Here is an 18,885-nt window from a genome sequence, read left to right as displayed (position 1 = left end):
TAAAGATTTACAGCATGAACTTAGTCCTTGCACTCAAGGAATTTACAGTCTACCTGAGGAGCTAGGACATATCAATGAAACATCCAGAAAACAACTGCTGTAAAAAAAGTGCTAAACTAAGTGTTATTTATTTGTACCTCCTTCTCACTCTCCCCCTTCATGCCCCAGCTCTCCCTGGCCCCAGGGGGCAGGGCTTGGGAGGTTCTAGGTGGATAACACAATCCTCCCTCTCATGCCTTTACTCTACCCTACTGGCTCCTCATTCTAGCATCTTAGTCCTTTCCCTGCCCACAGGCTCTGTGTGGGGGTGGGGTGGGGTGGGGTGAGGTGGGGAGTAGGGGTTCCTATGGAGATCTCTCCAGAAAATGGGTCCTGCAAAGGCGATTGGGTCAAATAAAAATAGGTCTAATGTTTTTTATCGTTATCTGTTAAAATTGAATGGGTTTCGTTAGTTGAATGAGTACCTTGTTAAATTGATAAGCATCTGCTGAGCCTCACACACGCAGAGGGAAGATAAAAGGCCATCAGGAGACCAGGGTGTGGACTTCTTGGGAGCTCCTTTGGCTGTTTTTCCAGGTTCTCTCACTATGCTTTTATACCTATATTCTTAAAATAAACATTCCTCCCAGACTAGTGCTAATGCTGTGAGTGTAATCATTCATGGGTGGTCCTTTGAACTAGACAGGTTCAAGAGAGTGACAGAAGTATTGCTGGAACCAGCTTCAGCTCTTGGGCCAGCCTTACTCAACAGGGGCTCCAGAAGAGAACTAAGGTCTATAGAATATTATTCAGGGGACTATTTCCTCAATTTTCCCAAGGATGGTGCATAGCTAGTACCATTCTAGAAGCAGAAGAGACACAAGCTAATTCATTACATACAGTAGATGCCTTAAGACATTATGGCTTTATTTTCTCAAAAAGCCCAGGGTCTCAAGCAATAGTGGGGCTCCCTTCTTTTCTTGGCCTGACTCAGTAACCATAACTGACCCATCATGACTTCTTGAGTCATGATTTTTGACAATGTAGACTATAAGTAATTGGAGTTCAAAGGCAAGACTAGGGCCCTGTGGGTGGTAGTGAAATGGGAAACAAAGGCAGAAAGAAATATAGATAAAATTAGATGTCCACATAACCTGCAGCCCATCGACAAATACTTGAGACAAGCAGAGTATAATGTTCCTCCAGGAAGCTCCCAATTGTCTTAATGTTCATGTCTTGCTAGAGGGAAAAGCAACCTTAGTTTGAAAATAGCAAGGCCTCCTGTATCCAGTGGGATAGCATATGAATCTTTAGCATATGAAAATCCTTTTGGAACTTCCCTTGTCTTTACTTCCCTCAACCCTAAAGTATATAATCAGTGGCCCCTCATAAACCCGGGGCAGCAGCAGGCAGCAGGGAGCAGTAGTTCTTTCTGCCCACAGGTCCTGTCCCCAGTGCTTTAATAAAACCACTATTTTGCACCGAAGACATCTCAAGAATTCTTTCTTGGCCATCGGCCCTGGACCCCACCAAACCTCACCTACATTCAAAAACCACATCAGTAGTATGTTGAATTGTAATGTTAGTAGCTATACTAAGGTCTAATACTAACCTAGGTTGGGCAGTGAACTTGGAAAGAGAAGAAGACTCTAAAACATGCTTTCTCCCTCAATCTGTATGCGAGGACTCTGCAAGGCAGGGGTGACTTGGGATGGCCATACATTTGAGTCGTGACTCTCGTCTGTAGTCTGCAGTTGGAAAACCTCCATTGAAAATATACACTTTAGATCTTGTAAACAGTGATGTAAGTAGCAAAGGTGAAGGTGTATGTTTGCCTCATCTGATCTACAAGTTTAGAGCTTTTATGATTTGGCAAGAGGAGTCGAGGCATTGAATGAATTTGGAACTTGTCAATATTGACGGGGTAAACAGAGAAGATAAGGGTGCCCTGAGCTCAGCAAGACAACAACAGGAACCTTTTGGTACAAAAGAGCACAGCAGCCACTGGCTCTCCTGTCCTCACTCTCACCAGGTGGGGCTGGGTTGGGAGGATGCCTAGAAAATACTGTCACGTTGGAGCTTAAATGTTTGCGTTTTCTCTGAGGCAGCCTTGGCCTGGATGTTGCCCAACTCCCATGCTCTGGAGGTTGCCAGGGGGATGGACAATGCATTCCTCCGAGATTCTGGTTTCTTCCCTGGCTGGACCAGGCAGAGCTTAGTTGGCAGACAGAATAACTGCAGGTGGACAGAATAACTCCATTCCTGCTTCTGTGGCTACTGTGAATGGAATCCTGCTTGAAAGCCCCAGCTTCCCTCTTTCACTATAGACCTTTCCTTTCTTCCCTGCTGGATCCAGGGAGGCTGAGAAGGGGCATTCAAGCTTGCCATGCTGCCCCCATAGCTCGTGAGGCTGCGTCCCTGTGTAAAGACCCACTTACTCAGAATCTCTAATGTTACCTGTGGAGCTACAAAATTTATTCTTATTTTAGATCAGGTCTCTCTGTTGTACATTCTGACATAATTCCCTTTTGAAATATATATATTAAGATTGTTTATTAAGTATTTGTTTTCCCTGATAGACTATGAGTGACATGGGATCAGGGACTGTCTTGCTCACTGCTATATCCCTCTTACTGAGTACAGCATCATCCTGGGCACTTCAAAGAGGGGATTTAAAAACAGGGAATGGATCACTTAGGTAATGGACAGAGGTGAGAAGCTGAATGGACTGAAGAAACGACTAGCTATTAGCACCCGCAGAACAGTGCTGCTACCAAGAGGGCTCGAAGGACACAGAGGAGGGATGGTGTCACTAGAATCACAAGCTGAGTCTGCACTATGGAAGGGACTGCCCAGGACCCTGCAGGGAGGGGCTGTCTGGTGAGGAGGTAGGCCCATTTGCAGGAAAATGGTGCTCAAAATAAGGAGAGAGGGATGGAAAAACTAACCTGGCTTCTCTTACTTCCCAGCCTCCCACCAGTTTCTAGTGTCTCCTACTGGCCATTCCAGCTGGAAGGCAGTTGGTAAGAGTAAACAGGGAACAGTGTTTGCAAGGGGCAGGGAAGAGATCTGAGAGCAAATAGGCCACAACTGGCACAAGGTAAACTCACAAATATTTGTTGCTTACATGAGTGAAGAAGCAAAGAGACAATGTTGGCTGATCGATGTTTAAGGGAGCCACATCCTCCATTCACACTATGCCATGCCTTACTTCTCTGCCAGTAGATGCCACAGGTGCCTTCTTGAGAATGGGTTGCCCTGTGTAAAGTAAGTGTAACTGAAGTTCAAAGGAGAGACAAGATCCCTGGGGCGAGGAGCTTCATTCTGAATTGCCTGAATCTAAAAAAAATTTTTCTTCTGGATTTTGGATTACCCAAAATACTAGTACAAATGTAGGCCTTTAACATCACCCAGTTTGAAAACCAGCCTAGTTTTTTTGAGTCTCGAATCTAACAGCTGCTAGAATAGCGTGCCCCAAAATAACACAGGTCACCATTTCTGAGGCAAAGACCTAGCCTGTCCCTCACAGGTAGGCCCTTGGTTAGGGTTTCAGGTCACTGGGGCAAAGCTGCCAGAGGCTTTCGTGTCAGGTGGGCTCCTGGGCCTTTTGCAAAGCATGGAAGACTGCGATTCTATAGTGTGTCCACCAGAGGGCCTCAGGGCTTCCCCTCAGAGTCCAGACGGGGTGGAGACTTGGTGCCTCAGCCATGCTAGGCTGGGGGTGCTGGCATGTGGGCTCTACTCTACAGCACCTCATGTGCTGGAGCAGATCTCGGGGAGCAGAGCTGCCATGATTCCAAAGAGACCAGTGTCCTGTTCAGTTTCCTCTCTGTCCCTTTCATGGGTTCATTTTATGCTTAATAACAGTTGATTTGAAAAATTGACCAATGAGGAAGTCAGAGTAGGGGTGTGTCTGTGTGTGTGCATGCGCATGGGCACAAACGCACACGGGGGCACTTTGAAGGTGAGGTAGCAGGAAGTGGGGATAATTCTGGTCACCACAGTGAATGCCAGAACCCACAGCTTAAATATTATTTAACGTTGAAGAAATTCAGAGCTGGAAAACGACCTTGGAAATAATCTAGCATCTCCCTCATTTGCTAGAGAAACCCACACAGCCTTTGCTGCTTACAAGATGCCTGGAAAGTTCAGAAACTTTAGGAATGCAGCTAATACATCAAGTTATTAGGGGCACCTGGGTGGCTCAGTGATTGAATATCTGACTTTGGCTCAGGTGATGATCCTGCGGTCCTGGGATTGAGTCCCACATCGGGCTCCCTGCAGGGAGTCTGCTTCTTTTTCTGCCTATGTCTCTGCCTCTTTCTCTCTGTGTCTCTCATGAATAAATAAATAAAATCTTAAAAAAAAATCGAGTTATTAAGGGGTTTGTGGTAAGATTTCATTTTAGTCCTTCATACTTGCTCCCCTTTTCTTAGGTCCAACATGAGCCTTAAAGCAGCAACAAAGCACAAAAAAGCATTTTTTTCTGGTCTTTGGTTCTAATCCCATCTTTGGTCTTGGGTTCTTTCCAGACTTTCTCGAACCAGAGGATAGAAGGATCTGACATGGTAGGAATATTATCCAGGAAGATGGTGGAGTGAGTAGAAACTCACTCAAATCAAATCAAATCCTAATCACCAATTCTATTAAAATCAATCAGAATTTTTGCTAAAGAGTTTTCCATGGTAGAGCAGAGGTCAGTCACTAAGATAACTTAAGGGGGGGGGGGGAGGATGCATTAAGCTGGAAAAATTTAATGTGGCCTTCTCTGAGAAAGTGTCATCACTCAAAAAAGAAGAGAGAACATACAGAAAACTTTGCTTTAATTAACCCTGAAGAAAGAGCAACCATGGGGAGCCACACACAGAATTCAGAAAACGGTTGCAGCCTCTTTTCAAAGAAATGAAGTGGATACCATCTCCTCTCAAGTGAGAGAGGGTCAGAATTAAAAAGAATGAAGGTAACGATCATTGCAAAAGACAAACTGAAGATGTTGTTTAAGTTGCACAAAGTGGAATTGCCACTTAAATCGAACAAAAAAAAGGTCTTGAGCAATATATTCAGAATTTTAAGAAACTGAATTAAGAAATGAAACATTTGGGAGGGCCATTCTGGGGAACAGAGTTCAGCATTGCAATTTCTGCAGTTAGACTTCCTGGAAAAGCAGACAAAATAAGAGGCACTGAGTCAATAGTTGAAGATGCAATGATATTTTCCCAGAACCAATAAGAGATGAGATCTGAAATGAGAAGAGTCATATGGCCTCAGAGTCCTAAGGATATTTCAAGAGTGACATTATTTATAACACAGTTCTTATGCTCTTACATCTTCTGATTTGCCCTTTACAACAACTAGGTGAGGTGGACAGATATTATTTTCTCTCATTTTACTGGTAGAAGTTCAGCCTCTGAGAGGCTGATTTGTCAAAGAGATATAACTAGCGAGTGCAGAGTCCAAGTTCAAGTCCAAGTCTCGCTCTCCAGAGTGGGAGGGTCTTAGACACATTTTACACTCTAAGGAAAATACAACTGCAGTGACACTTGAAAAGAGAAAATCACTTTTAAAAGAAAGTAAATTGGAAAGACTATTGCCCTTTCTAGGAACATAAAAAGAGCTTGGTGAATATGGAACAATATCACCAAGGATGTAGGGAGAGAGAGAGAATGAGAATGTGCCAATTCATTCATGACCTTGCCAAAGTGCCCTCTATGTGGGATGCCACAAATACCTGGCCAAGGTCCTAGTAAGTCAACTGGTCACCTTGTCCAATTAGCTCTGAGGACTGCCTCTAATAGAAGCCTACACCAAACACAGAAACCTAAATAGGTGGCATTGACCTGAGCTAAGTGAGAAAGTACGAGGAAGCATTTTTTTGTTGATAATCATAATTATTGTACTTATGGAATGAAAGTAAGATGTTTCTTCATTCCTGTATGAGGCATTGCAAACTTCTGTCACCTTTCTAAGAGCTATTTGGCTAAATGTGACAGGAACTAGTCCCTACACTCAATACTACCACTCTGGGAACTTATCTGAGAGCAACAATTCAAAGAAGAAAGTTATAGGTGGTTATACTGATATTATTTATAATTGTTAAAACTTGAAATAAAACCCCAATAATTGGGTTATAGCCCAAATGAATATTATGTCAGTCATTATAAATAATGAAAACGAAATGTGTGTATGAAATTAGCAATGGGAGTAGATCTAAATTTTTCATATTATCATGATTAAACAATGAAAAATGTGTGTGTATAGATAAAAATTGGAATGCTGTTTAGAGGAATGACACAAATTCATTTAGGGAATGGGATTGAAGCTGAGCTTTCTAATTTCTTTCTTTAAATAATTTTAAATTTATAAGTTATTAAGAATTTGCAGTGCTGTTTCTGAAATATGGCCAGTCCCATTCGAGTTAGAGATCTGTGGGCTCTTTGGAAGGATGAGAAACTGCTCGAAGTCCCAGTGTCTGAGTAGGGGATCTGGGGGCCTGTGGGCCTGGGGCCACGGCTGAGAAGAGACTTTATTTGTACTCGATCTTCTTTGATGCCTTTTGAATTTTGTATCCTGTGTATGTGGCACCAATTTTGAAAATGATATCCAGGTGCAATAAATCTCCATTGACTAGGATTTCTGATCCAAAAATTGGGCCAAGTGGTCTGATGATGAGACAGAATAGTTGAAATCAATGTGGCCTTGGAAAATCCAGAGAATTTAGTCAGCGTGTCGAATAATTGGAAGGATGGGGAGTGGAAGCCAAGCTGAAGCTAGACAGAAGGCACCAGGCGGGAGTGGGTCCTCCTGGGAGTCCAGGTGAAGCAGTAGAGATCTGGTCAGATCTTGGGGTTGAGGGCCAAAGAGCAGAGAGATGCAGTGTGAAAGGTGAAGGTGAGTAGAGATGGGGACAAGGCCCCAGAAGGGCAGTGCATGTGATGCAATGGCTAGGAGGGAGAGGCCAGGACTGCTCCTGAGGTATAGTGCAGATACAACCAGGGAGTAGGGCATGGAGTGGGACCAGGGCCTCCGGGGAAGTAAAGTGGGGACACCACGGAGGCTTGGAACAAGGGGAATGTCCTGGGGTGGGTTGCTGAGGCCAAGTGGGGGAAGCAGATACACCAGACTGGGCCCGAGGATCTAGGGTCAGGGGCGGTAGGGTAGCTGTAGGATTTTTAAGGATTTATTTTTTTTAAGGATTTCTTTATTTTTGAGAGATGGATAGAGATTGTGCATGTGAGCAGGGGGAGGGACAGAAGGAGAGGGAAAAATCTCAAGCAGACTCCTCGCTGAGCACGGAGCCCCATGTGGGGCTTAATTCCAGGACCTGGAGATCATGACCTAAGCTGAGATCAAAAGCCAGCCACTTAACTGACTGAGCCACCCAGGCGCCCCAGGGTAGCTGCAGATCTTAACTCTTCTCTTAAATAGTTGGCAAAGTAGAAAGAACATGATTGGTATTGGGAAGGCCTAGGTTCAAGTCTGCTCTTGAGACCTGCTTTGTGACCTTAATCCCTGTTTTGTCATCTCAAATATGGGTAATATTACCCGGAGGCAGAATGAGGAGGCAACAGCAAGGTCACCTGCACAGGTGGAAATGGGGAGCAAGTGCTCTCTGAGCTAGAAATGATAAAATCAGCATAGAAAAGATCAAAACAGAGGAGTGCCACATCACTTGAAGGAGGCAGAAAGACTCTGAGGTCACTTGAGATGGACCAAAGCCTAAATAAAACTATTAGAATAAAAATATTGTTCTTGTTAGAACAAGAGCTGAGGAAGCACATAGCCCTGAAGAGTGGCAGGTGTCTACACTGGCTAGGTGCTGCTCAGGCAAGGGACAGGTGTAGTGTTTTTGTGGAAAGGGATGTCTCTGGCTACTCTGACCCCATCACACATTGGAGTCATGGTAACATGCTCACTGAGTAACCCTCCTGTGGCACTGCTTGGCTTCCCACATTGCTTGTCCCCACAGGGAGGATAAAACCTCCTGTGGGAGGGTGGGAATAACTAACTGGTCCCTTTGGAAGTTGTTTCTCTATGTTCACCAAAATAGTTAAAAACACCAACTTCGGGGGCATCTGCGTGGGTCAGTCAGTTTGGTGTCTGCCTTCAGCTCAGGTCATGATCTTGGGATCCTGGGATTGAGCCCTGCATCGGGTTCCCTGCTCAGCAGAGGGTCTGTTTCTCTCTCTCACTCTGCCTGTCCACCTCCTCACCACTTGTTCTCTCTCTCTCTCAAATAAATAATACAATTAAAAACAAAAACAAACAAAAAACCCCCACTAACTTGGGGACCAGGTTCAAATTCCAGCTCTGCCTCCCCTCTCTTCAGTGGCCACCAAGGAGCTCAGTCCTTGGAGCTAAGGCCTCGCTGGGTGAGGGCACTTCATTCCATGACTAGCACTGGGCCCTGCAGTGCTGCCCAGCTCACGGGCACCACGGCCTTCATCTGGGAGCTCACCAGCATCTACTCAGCCATCATCCTGCATGGCAGCAGTGTGGTGACAGTCCCAGAGCCTAGGATCAATGCCCTCATTAAAGCAGCGGTTGTGAACATTGAACCTTGCCGGCCAGGCTTGTCTGCAAAGGCCCTGGCTGAGGTCAAGGTTGGGCACCCCACCTACTGGGTAGGGGTGCTGGACCTGCTCCATCAGGAAGTCCTGCTCCCCTCCAACCCCCACTCCCCCCCCAACCCTGCACCACTGCTGTCCATGCTGAGGAGAAAGTGGAAGCAAAAAAGAAGAATCTGAGGAGTCCCATGATGATGTGCACTTTGGTCTGGCTGGCTAAAGCCCTTCTGTAACCCGTTCGGTAAAAAAGCTGAAGTCTTTTTTCTTTTTTAATGATTCTATTTATTTATTCATGAGAGACACAGAGAGAGAGGCAGAGACATAGACAGAGGGAGAAGCAGGCTCCCTGTGGAGGGCCCGATACGGGACTCGATCCCAGGACCCCGGGATCACAACTTGAGCCGAAGGCAGACGCTCAACCACTGAGCCACCCAGGTGTCCCCAAGCTGAAGTCTTAAAGAGAAAAGTTCTGGCTCTGCAACTTCCTAACTGGTGACTTTGGGCATGTGACTGGATCTCCCTGTGCCTCTGTTTCCTCATCTGTAAAATGGCGATACTAAGAGTTCCTGCCTCCTACTGGTGAGGAGTAGTGAGTTAAGTCACGTCCGAGCACTCAGTGGTTGGCACATAGTAGGTGCCATGCACACGCTGTGGTGCACATGGCGAGTGACTGACTTGGCCCTCTGGCTCATCCACATCACACTCCGGGAGCTTAGGCTCTCTGAGATGCTGGCGCCCCGAGAGACTCTCCTACTCTCTCTGTGTTGGTGAAGTTAGGTTTCTGAGCCTGTAAGCTTGAGAGGAAGACATTCAGCCATGGCGACTTCTCCAAGGTAACGTCCTGCGGGCCCTTCGGCAGGGACCCGGTGGGCTGCCTCTGCACATCTTCTGCGTTCTTCCTTTTCTTCTACGTTGGAAGGCCACTTGGGATGGTTGGGAGGGCTGGATGGGGTGTCTGTCAGGCTCTCATCCAAAGCAGGCATAATTGACAAATGACGAATGAATAAACAAAATTGCCTGTTTAACCCTTTCTCCAGGCTGGCAGCCCCCCGAGAGACAGATCAGTGTGGACATTGTACAGCCATATATGAAGAGGAAGGACGAATCTACTGTGTCGGGGAGAGAGGCAGAGGAAGGGATTTCATTTGTTTTGAAGAAAAGTCCAGGGATTTCCTAGAGGGAGGAGCTTCCAGGTAGAGGATGTGGTTTTGCATGAGTCTTGGGGGATGGGTGGGGACAGGATATAGGGAGCTGAGGGGGCTGCAGCCTGGGTGCCGGTGGGAGAATGTGGGAGACAAGACAGAGCAGTATCATGGGGGCCAGATCCCATGAGTATGAACAATGACAAAGTGTGCTGTGCTTAGAGGTTTTGATTTCATTCTACAGGCAATGAGAGTCCCCTGAAGAGTGAGTGACAAAAGGGAATTTGCCTTTTAGATGTGAGATCCTTGAGAGCAGGAGAGATGTCTTATCCACCCCTGTGTCTTAAGTAAGAGACATACAATTTTGTTCATGGTAAGAAATCAACATTTGGTAAATGAATGAAAGACAGCACTGGTGGCTACAGAGAACGGGTGGGCATGAGGAGACACCAAGGAGGCCAGGTGGGAGCCCTGAGGGTGTGAGCGAAGGGAGCAGTAGGGCTCAGGAGGAGGCGATGACATCTGAGGCTTGTCGAATCAGACCATTTGGTGACTGACAATGCAAAGATGACTTCATGATTTCTTTTTTTTTTTTAAAGATTTTATTTATTTATTCATGAAAGACACACAGAGAGAGGCAGAGACACAGGCAGAGGGAGAAGCAGACCCCTTGTGGGGAGCCCGATGTGGGACTCGATCCCAGGACTCCAGGATCAGGACCGAGCCAAAGGTAGACGCTCAACCACTGAGCCACCCAGGTGCCCAACTTTATGATTTCTAGCTAGGGTGGTGGCAAAGCTACTAAAAACTAGAAAGAAAAGAGGAAGAAGAACCCAATTTGCTAACATCTAGGACAATGACACAATACGAAGTGCTCAGTGGGCATAAATGATTTTTTTCTTCTCTCAATAATTTTGCATGAATGCAAGGCTGTCATTGTTAACACTGCTGATCAACCATTCTCAGTCTTTGAGGGGAGCAATAGTTTTAGTTTCAAGGTAGCATTAAAAAAAACATGTTGTAATCACCACTCATATTATTTTAGGTCATATGGATGATGGGCTATCTCTGGAAAGGGCAAGTCTAAGCATATGTGCTTAAATTTGAACATTACAAATATACAACTGAATGAAAGGCACGCAGACTTCCCTTATACCCCTCGCCCCTCTCCCCAACTTCCCTCATCGTCAACATCTGCCACCAGAGTAGCACATTTGTTACAACCCATGAATCTACATTGACACGTCGTTATCACCCAGAACCTAAAACTACTCAAAAATATGAAATCTATTAGTTAACCCCCTCCCCGCCCAGACAACTGTATACTTGTGTACGTGGTGCATGTATGCATATACAACTATGTCCTGCTATCTGTGGTGGAGGTAAGCAGGACTGTCTGGTGTGGGACCCTGATCCTGGGCCTCTTTCTAAGTTGTGTGGGAATGAGCCAGATCTCAGATCCAGTGTGCCATGGGACTGAGGGCTATCATGTTTTCTGAGGAAGCTGAGGCATAGGCATTTGCTACAAAGTGATGGGATTGGAGAATCCCCCTAAACTGTAGACACCTAAAATGAGAACTGTTTCGTGTGCATATACAAAATGTTTATTCCCCCACATGAGGCCACTTTCATACACATCTTCTAAGACAGCAGAATACAAGGAGGGGGTGGGTGCTGTGGGTGCTGGACATCTCCATAGCACATTCCATTCATTTGGCCCCAGCACACTGTTCCTCGGGAGCCTGGGAGCGCAGGCACCTGGCCTTGCTGACCCTGCTCTCTGTTCCACTTGCACCAAGTGACGCTGCTTGGTGTCCATCCTGAGCCCCTTATGGAACTGCTGTGCTGTCTTATTCCAGATCTTGAGGAAATAACAGGTGCTTTCTGTAGATGAGAAGACAATCTGTCTGGGGGCCGGCAGCACTGAAGTCCACTGCAGCTAGTAGAGCAAAATTTACTGTTTCATCTCATAACGCATGCATCTTAGTTATTTCTACCACAAGATTTAACAAAACTCTAATGTTAAATTTATTTTTTAAATTAGTTTTATTTATTTGGGAGGAGAGACACACAGAGAGAGAGAGACAGAAGAGTGTAAGAGAGCGAGAGAGAGCACTAACGATGGGGAGGGGCAGAGGGAGAGGGAGAAGCAGACTCTGTTGAGCCAGGGGCCCGCCCCTGTGAGGCTTGATCCCAGGATCTGAGATCATGACCTGAGCAGAAGGCAGATGCTTAACCAACTGAGCCATCCAGGTGACCCTCTAATGTTAAATTTAGAGTAGCATGAGGATTTTATTAAGACCTTGCATAATAAATTCTAGCCCATACGGCCTCATTCACCGAATCTAAAAGATTGTTATTTACTTTTCTTACTATTTCCGAGGGAAAAAACATTTTAATTTTTTAAAATTTTTATTTATGATAGTCACACACAGAGAGAGAGGCAGAGACACAGGCAGAGGGAGAAGCAGGCTCCATGCACCAGGAGCCTGACGTGGGATTCAATCCCAGGTCTCCAGGATCGTGCCCTGGGCCAAAGGCAGGCGCCAAACCGCTGTGCCACCCAGGGATCCTGGGAAAAATGTCTTAGATCTGCTTCTTCTTAGGCCTCCCAAATAATGGTAATGTATTTTCTCTCTAATGACATGGACAGAAGCCCTCTTCTACTGATTTTATTGATCAGATTTGAGTCAATGATAGTGGTTTGTTTGAAGTGGATTTTTGTATTTGTGTGTTTGAGGTAAAATACATGCAAAGAGACAGGGAGAGTAGTCCTTTGGGTTCTTGCTGTGACCAAGAAGTTTTTATTTTTTTAAAAAATTCTCTTTTCTTTGAGAATGAAAAATAACACTTAATAATCTTAGTTGGCTTTATAATTGGTCCAATTATTGGGGAATAAACAAATCTCATCGGTGACATTTTCATGTTTAATATGATTACATTTATATGCTTATCAGGACCAGTTGTATATAAAGACATTCATTTTTGATGAAAACTAGAAATGCTCATTAAAGCACTTTGATTTCCTTCTCTTCCAGTAACTGCTACCTGAAAATACCTCTGAATGTGATGTTAAGGGAAAATGTTTTGAAACAAGTGGAAAGTTATGTGAGAAGACACATAATTCCAAATCACATAGAAACAAAATAGAGGCAAAATATGTAGACAATGTGTGTGTGTAGATTATGTATGCCGTATATTTCCTATCATTTTTTCTGCAATTGAGAATATTATTGTTTTCCTGATATTCAGGAACACAATTGGCAATGACCAATTTCTAGTGACCCCTAGAATTCTTGATTGGTTTGACCACAAATGGGAACCTGTAGTTAAGCTTAGTTTTGGCACAAAATAAAGGAGGAGCTCAAGAAAAGGGCAGCATCTACTAGCTCTTTCTCCACTACGTGGGTGTGTGTGGTTCTTGCTAAACTGGCCCAGGCAGAAGACAGGGCACCAGGGGGTGACTCAGAATGAAGTCTCAGACTCTGAAATGTGTGATCAGGAGCTCCACACCCAGGAGAACAAGGAGGAAAATACTAGCCAACTCATTCCCTTTCTTCCTCCAACTTCCAAACATTAAAACACCTGTTTTTCATGTGTTTTTCTGAGAGGAATGGTCAGAATGCCTGAGGTGGTCAGGGAGTGAGGAAAGTGGTAAAAGGGCATTTGCTACAAAGTGATGGGAAAAATGGAATTGCTCTGTGCATAGTTGGTTGAGTTCTCCAGCTCTATCTATAATAAAGAGAATAGACAATTGTTGATTTTCCTCCTGGACAATTACTATTACACAGACTACTGGTGGGATCTGAAGCATTGCCCCTGTGGATGGCTTGGAAGAGAACCATTATGAAGAGTCATTTGTAATGGGATTTTACTTCTGGTTATAAAAAAAATTGATAACCAAATTTATAATACAAACAATTAGAAACACCTAAAGAACGTTAATGGCAGAATTTGTTAAATGATGTATTCAGCATGAAAACCAGATCTTTCTAATTCATGTGCCTTGCTTGGGCATATTGAGTATATAAACTGTGATCTAACTGGACTAAAATGGACCTTATTAAGACAGCATTCTGGACGAGGAGTTTTTCCCCTGCCCACTACTGACTTGAAGTTTGACTGTAGTCATTCCTAAAAGATATTCAACCAAATTCCTTACATGAATTGATCTCAAGCACAGCTCAATGTTTGTAGGGAATTAGTGGGAAGCTGTAGGGAAGCTAAAGAGTGTGCTCATCCAGGAAGGATGTGAAAGGAGGGGTTTTAGCACTGGTGAATGCTGCTTATGTCAGCACCTAGTTTTTAAAAAGTATGAAAGGCTGCAGTTTCATTGCAGAGGTCACCAAAATATCAAACGCACACTGGTTGTTGAGAAGGAAGTTCATGGCGGGACCTTATGAGGGGACACATGTGCAGGTCTTGAGGTCCCAGAAAGACAACACTTCCCACACGCAGAGGACCAGTGGATGCAGTGTGGCCAGGAATGGGAATAACAAGGCTTCACCCTCAAGTGGTGTTAGGGCCGATGGAGAAAGTATGAATGACGCTAAGTCTCTAGGGGCTACCTGGAGTTTACCTGGCCACCAGGTAACAAGATCTGAATTTTGAGCTGCCCAAAGCCAGTGGTTTTTCTCAAATGTGGACAAGTCTGCTCCTATCTTAGTTTTGAGACAAGACTTTTTACACCCTTTGATAAGAGATTCTTTGATTTGAAATTAAGAATGACTAAAGCAAAATATGGCCTGGATTCTGTTTCATCCCCACCACCCCCTTCCCCAGTCTGACACCACCTGTGTAATATAATCCACTTCTGGTGTTAACCACCCAGAGTTAACACATACTCCATGAGTTGAGGGTTCAGTCCTCCACAAGACTGTTCCCACTTCAGATGCTAGGCACACTGTGGGGGTTCCCAGGTCACCTGCACTATTGACCAACTGGTTACAAATTTGGGAGGTTCCCACAGTCCTCTCAGGTTTGATAATTTGCTAAAAGCACTGTAGTTAAGGACTATACATTTATTATAAAAGATACAGAACAGGACCAGCCAGGTGAAGAAACACATGGTGCAAGGTCGAGAGGGGTCCTGAATGCAGAGCTTCCCTGCCCTCTCTGGGAGAATCAGGAGCTAGTACCCTCCCGGCCCATCAATGTGCTCACCAACCAAGAAGCCCTTCTGAGCTTTAGTGTCTAGTTTTTATTGTGGTTTTATTACATACGTGTGGTTGATTAAATCATTGATCAAGTGATGGAATGTGATCTCCAGCCCTCCTCCTCACCCTGGAAGTAGGGCTGTTGCTCAAAGTCCCAACCTTCTAATGAGGTGGTTAGTCTTTGTAGTGACCAGCCCTCATCCTGAAGCTATCCAGGAGCCCCCACCCCCAGTCCCATTATCTTAGCATAAATCCAGGTATGATTTGGGGCTCATGAATGATGAGGATACTTCTATCACTTGGGAAATTCCCGGGGTTCTAGAAGCTCTGTTCCAGGAAACTGGGACAAAGAACAAAGACCAGACAAATGCTGTTATATCATGAGAATACAGATATGTGGGCATGCTTCTATATAATGAACTTTAAATGATATATAGAGGGTCCTGATATGTTTTCCAAACTGGAGCAGCACACAGAGAAAAGTCCATATGAGGACACAGTGAAGAAGGTGGCTGTCTACAAGCCATAGAGAGAGGTTTCAGGAGAAACCAGACCTGCCAATACTCTCATCTTGGACTTCCACCTCCTAGAACTATGAGAAATGAATGTCTGTTAAGTACCCAGTCTGCGATACTTTGTTGTGGCAGCTTTAGCAGACAAATACAGGGCTTTTGCTTATGCACTTGCTCAACGTTTGCCTTTCTAGAGTCTTTGCCAGGTGTGTTCCTAAGGAGACTTTAAGATGTTCTCCAAGATACCTGCTGCTAATTTACCAGGGTGGGGATGGCTTCTGGCTCTGTTGGTGTGGGGATTTCTGTCTATGCTGCTTTTCTGTGTTGACTCTTACGTGCTCTATTCTATCTTTTTCTGTTCATGGCTGTGCTGTCCGAGGCTGTTCTTTACCTGCATTTTGTGAGACTTCTTGTTCCTACCATTAAATCTGTCCTGGACTGGAGCCGCCCCAGGGCTGTTTCGGTTGAATGATCTTATGCCCACTGTCAGGTGGATTAATCTTGTCAAGTATAATCATTCTGTTGGGAAGCTATAAGAAACAGATGCAGAATTGGGTGAATTCGACCTCGCACGTATAGCTAGTCAGTAAAACAACTGAAGTTAGAATACCAAACTCTGACCTCATATTTAACTGTTCTTTCCACTCTACCCCTGAATTGTCTCACATTGTGAGTAAATGAATAGAAAAATTTTGTTGATAATCTTTACACCTCTCAAAATGTGTGGAACCACAGCAAACTACTTGTCCTGTTAGTGTCATCTTGTTAGATTCTGTAACTGCAGGAACCAGAAGCAATTAATAGCAATAAGCTCGATTTTTCTTAACATTTCCCTTCAGAGGTTCTGAGCAGACAGTAAAGAACCCAAAAGTGCCAATTAAGGGAACTTGATGGCATATCCAGATGACAAAACTGTGACCAATCATCTGGAGGTTTCTCTTCAGTGTCCACTTTGTAAAGTGGTGAATTCATCCGTACCAGGCGCTGATATGTTCATACCACCAGTTTTAAAAATCAATGAGAAAGAAGATTTCAGTTTTCCCACCTGAAATAAGAAAGTTCAGAAAACATCTTATTATAAATTACTTGCTTGTGGACATCCAAAACATTCTATAAAAGATGAAATATGGATATAATTTAAGGGGGATGTAGTTTAAGGTTTTAGGAGATTAAAAAGCAAGGATACACAGAAAGTTTCCAGCTCTTCAGTCGATCTGATGGATGCTTGAGTTCTTGCCTTGATTATCTTGTTCTTTCACCAGCAGCCCTCATGTTGAAATGAATAGAATGCAAATGATTAACTCAGAAATAGGCAGGTCATCTGATGAAGAGGAAGACTAACCATCTGCCAAGAGGATGCTCTGTCCTACTAAATGTTCTGCATCTCGGTTAAGGTTTAAAGACTTTTGTGTCTTTCTCATCAAGCTTGTCCAGGGTCTTCAGACGCAAGCCTCCATCCTGGGGATACCTGCTTCCTTTGCTCATAGTCACACAAATCCACAAGTACTGTGTTTCATGATTTAGAAGAGTTTTCCTCTTTTTTTTTTTAAATAAATTTATTTTTTATTGGTGTTCAATTTGCCAACGTATAGAATAACACCCAGTGCTCATCCCGTCAAGTGCCCCCCTCAGTGCCCGTCACCCAGTCACCCCCACCCCCCGCCCACCTCCCCTTCCACCACCCCTAGTTCGTTTCCCAGAGTAAGGAGTCTTTCATGTTCTGTCTCCCTAGTTTTCCTCTTTCTAATAAGGATCCAATCAGGATAAGATCAGCAACAGCAGCAGTTTTAGAATTAATCATTTTGTTTGTTTTGTGTTTAAAGCCCAAGTTAATAACTCCTTCAAAATAGATCTTCAAAATGGAGTGCACCAATTGTAATCAACATTCTGGTGCACAGCCCTGCACATCGCAAGGCACTGCCATCCCTCGGCATATTTCTAAATAGTTATATTGTTTTCTTAATCTGTGTGCGTCATTAAAACAGAGGCAGATGGGGCAGCCCCGGTGGCGCAGCGGTTTAGCGCCACCTGCAGCCCAGGGCGTGATCCTGGAGACTCGGGATCGAGTCCCACGTTAGGCTCTCTGTATGGAGCCTGCTTCTCCCTCTGCCTGTGTCTCTGCCTCTCTCTTTCTCTCTGTGTCTCAATGAATAAATAAATAAAATAAAATAAAATAAAAATAAAACAGAGGCAGATGGAAAAGCAGCTTAGCTCCTTGTCCTTTCCTCTGTTGGCTCCTATATCCGAGGTCTTCTTTTTGTCCCTCCAGACGGCACTTTCCACCCATCCACTCCCAAACAGGGAGGCTGGCCCATATAGATGTCATCAACATACTCTGATGCCTTCTGGCTCTGGTTGGGTTTGGCTACTGGACACCATCAGCAGGAGACAGAAATGGCAGGTGCAGAGGAGGTGGAGGTGTGTTTCCTTCCAGTTCAAAAGAGATGGCTGCATCCTACTTCCAATGAGTGGCCCTTTCCCTGCAGCTATGCTCTGTGGGTGCCCAGAATCTCCCTTTCCTGAAACCCTTCTGGCCTAGAGGTGGTAACCAGAGTATGAAATATCCATTGTTGGTTTCATAAGCCCTGCCTGTGGCTCTGTGAATAGTCCTTTTCCTATAATCTCTCCCAGCCTCGTTTGCATGACCATGTGTTAATATCTGAGTCTGATACCACTGTGTTCCTTTCTCTCATTCACCTTGTCCCCTTCCTCTCCTCCATTTCCCTCCCTCTGACTACCTTTTTTTCTTTCTATTCCTACCTCCTCTCTCTGATCTTTATTTTCTTTTTTTCTATCATTTATTTTCTTGGTTTTCATTATAGTAAGACTACATTTATTTATCTTACTTTGGGGGTGGGGATGAGTTTCATTTAATGAAAATCTTAAAGAGTTTAAAAGATATAAAAGCAAGCTGTTATTGCTGCTGGAAATGTAAAATGTTATATAACTACTTTAGAAAACAGTCTGGTGGTTTCCTGGAAAGTGAAACACACTATAATATGATTTAGCCATTTCACTAATAAGTATTTACTACACCCCCCAAATTGAAAGCATATAAAGATTTTTACATGAGTGTTCACAGCATTTTTATTCATAATAGCCCCAAATGCAAACAACTGAAATGTCCACCAATAGGTGAGTGTATAAACAAAGTGTAGTATATCTGTGCAATAGAATACTATTTGGCAGCCAAAGGGAATGAACTATTGATATGCACACAACATGGATGAATCTTGAACTAAAGGGTAGGGTGAAAGAAGCCAGACAAAAAAGGTGCATACTATAGGACTTCATCTATAAACGAACTAATCTGTAGTGAGAAAAAAGACTGGTAGTTACCTGAAGGGGGTGGGGGTGCCGAGGGATGGCCAGGAGCAAGGGATTGTAGAGATTCATGAGTTAACTTTTGGAGGTCATGAATATGCTCACTATCTTGATTGTTACAATGGTTTCACAAGTGTATGCATGTCAAAACTTAACAAATTGTGCACCTTAAACATGTGCAGTTATACCTCAATGAAGTTGTTAAAAA

General features: G+C 44.2%; 1 long non-coding RNA gene across 2 annotated transcripts; it reads right to left on the bottom strand.

Annotated features, from left to right (window-relative positions):
- Nucleotides 1-11,228: 11,228 nt before the first annotated feature.
- On the bottom strand, nt 11,229-16,608 carry LOC144320017 (uncharacterized). Of its 2 annotated transcripts, none has more exons than XR_013385612.1 (3): nt 16,399-16,608; nt 15,745-15,883; nt 11,229-11,624 (listed from the first exon to the last, which is right to left on the bottom strand). It is a non-coding gene; the product is annotated as an uncharacterized LOC144320017 (long non-coding RNA). The 2 variants fall into 2 exon arrangements; XR_013385613.1 differs by having other exon boundaries at nt 11,229-11,569.
- Nucleotides 16,609-18,885: the final 2,277 nt, after the last annotated feature.

The sequence above is a fragment of the Canis aureus genome, chromosome 9 (assembly GCF_053574225.1).
Source record: "Canis aureus isolate CA01 chromosome 9, VMU_Caureus_v.1.0, whole genome shotgun sequence".
NCBI classification, from domain to species: Eukaryota; Metazoa; Chordata; class Mammalia; order Carnivora; family Canidae; genus Canis; species Canis aureus.
This window is presented reverse-complemented; position numbering and strand designations above follow the sequence as displayed.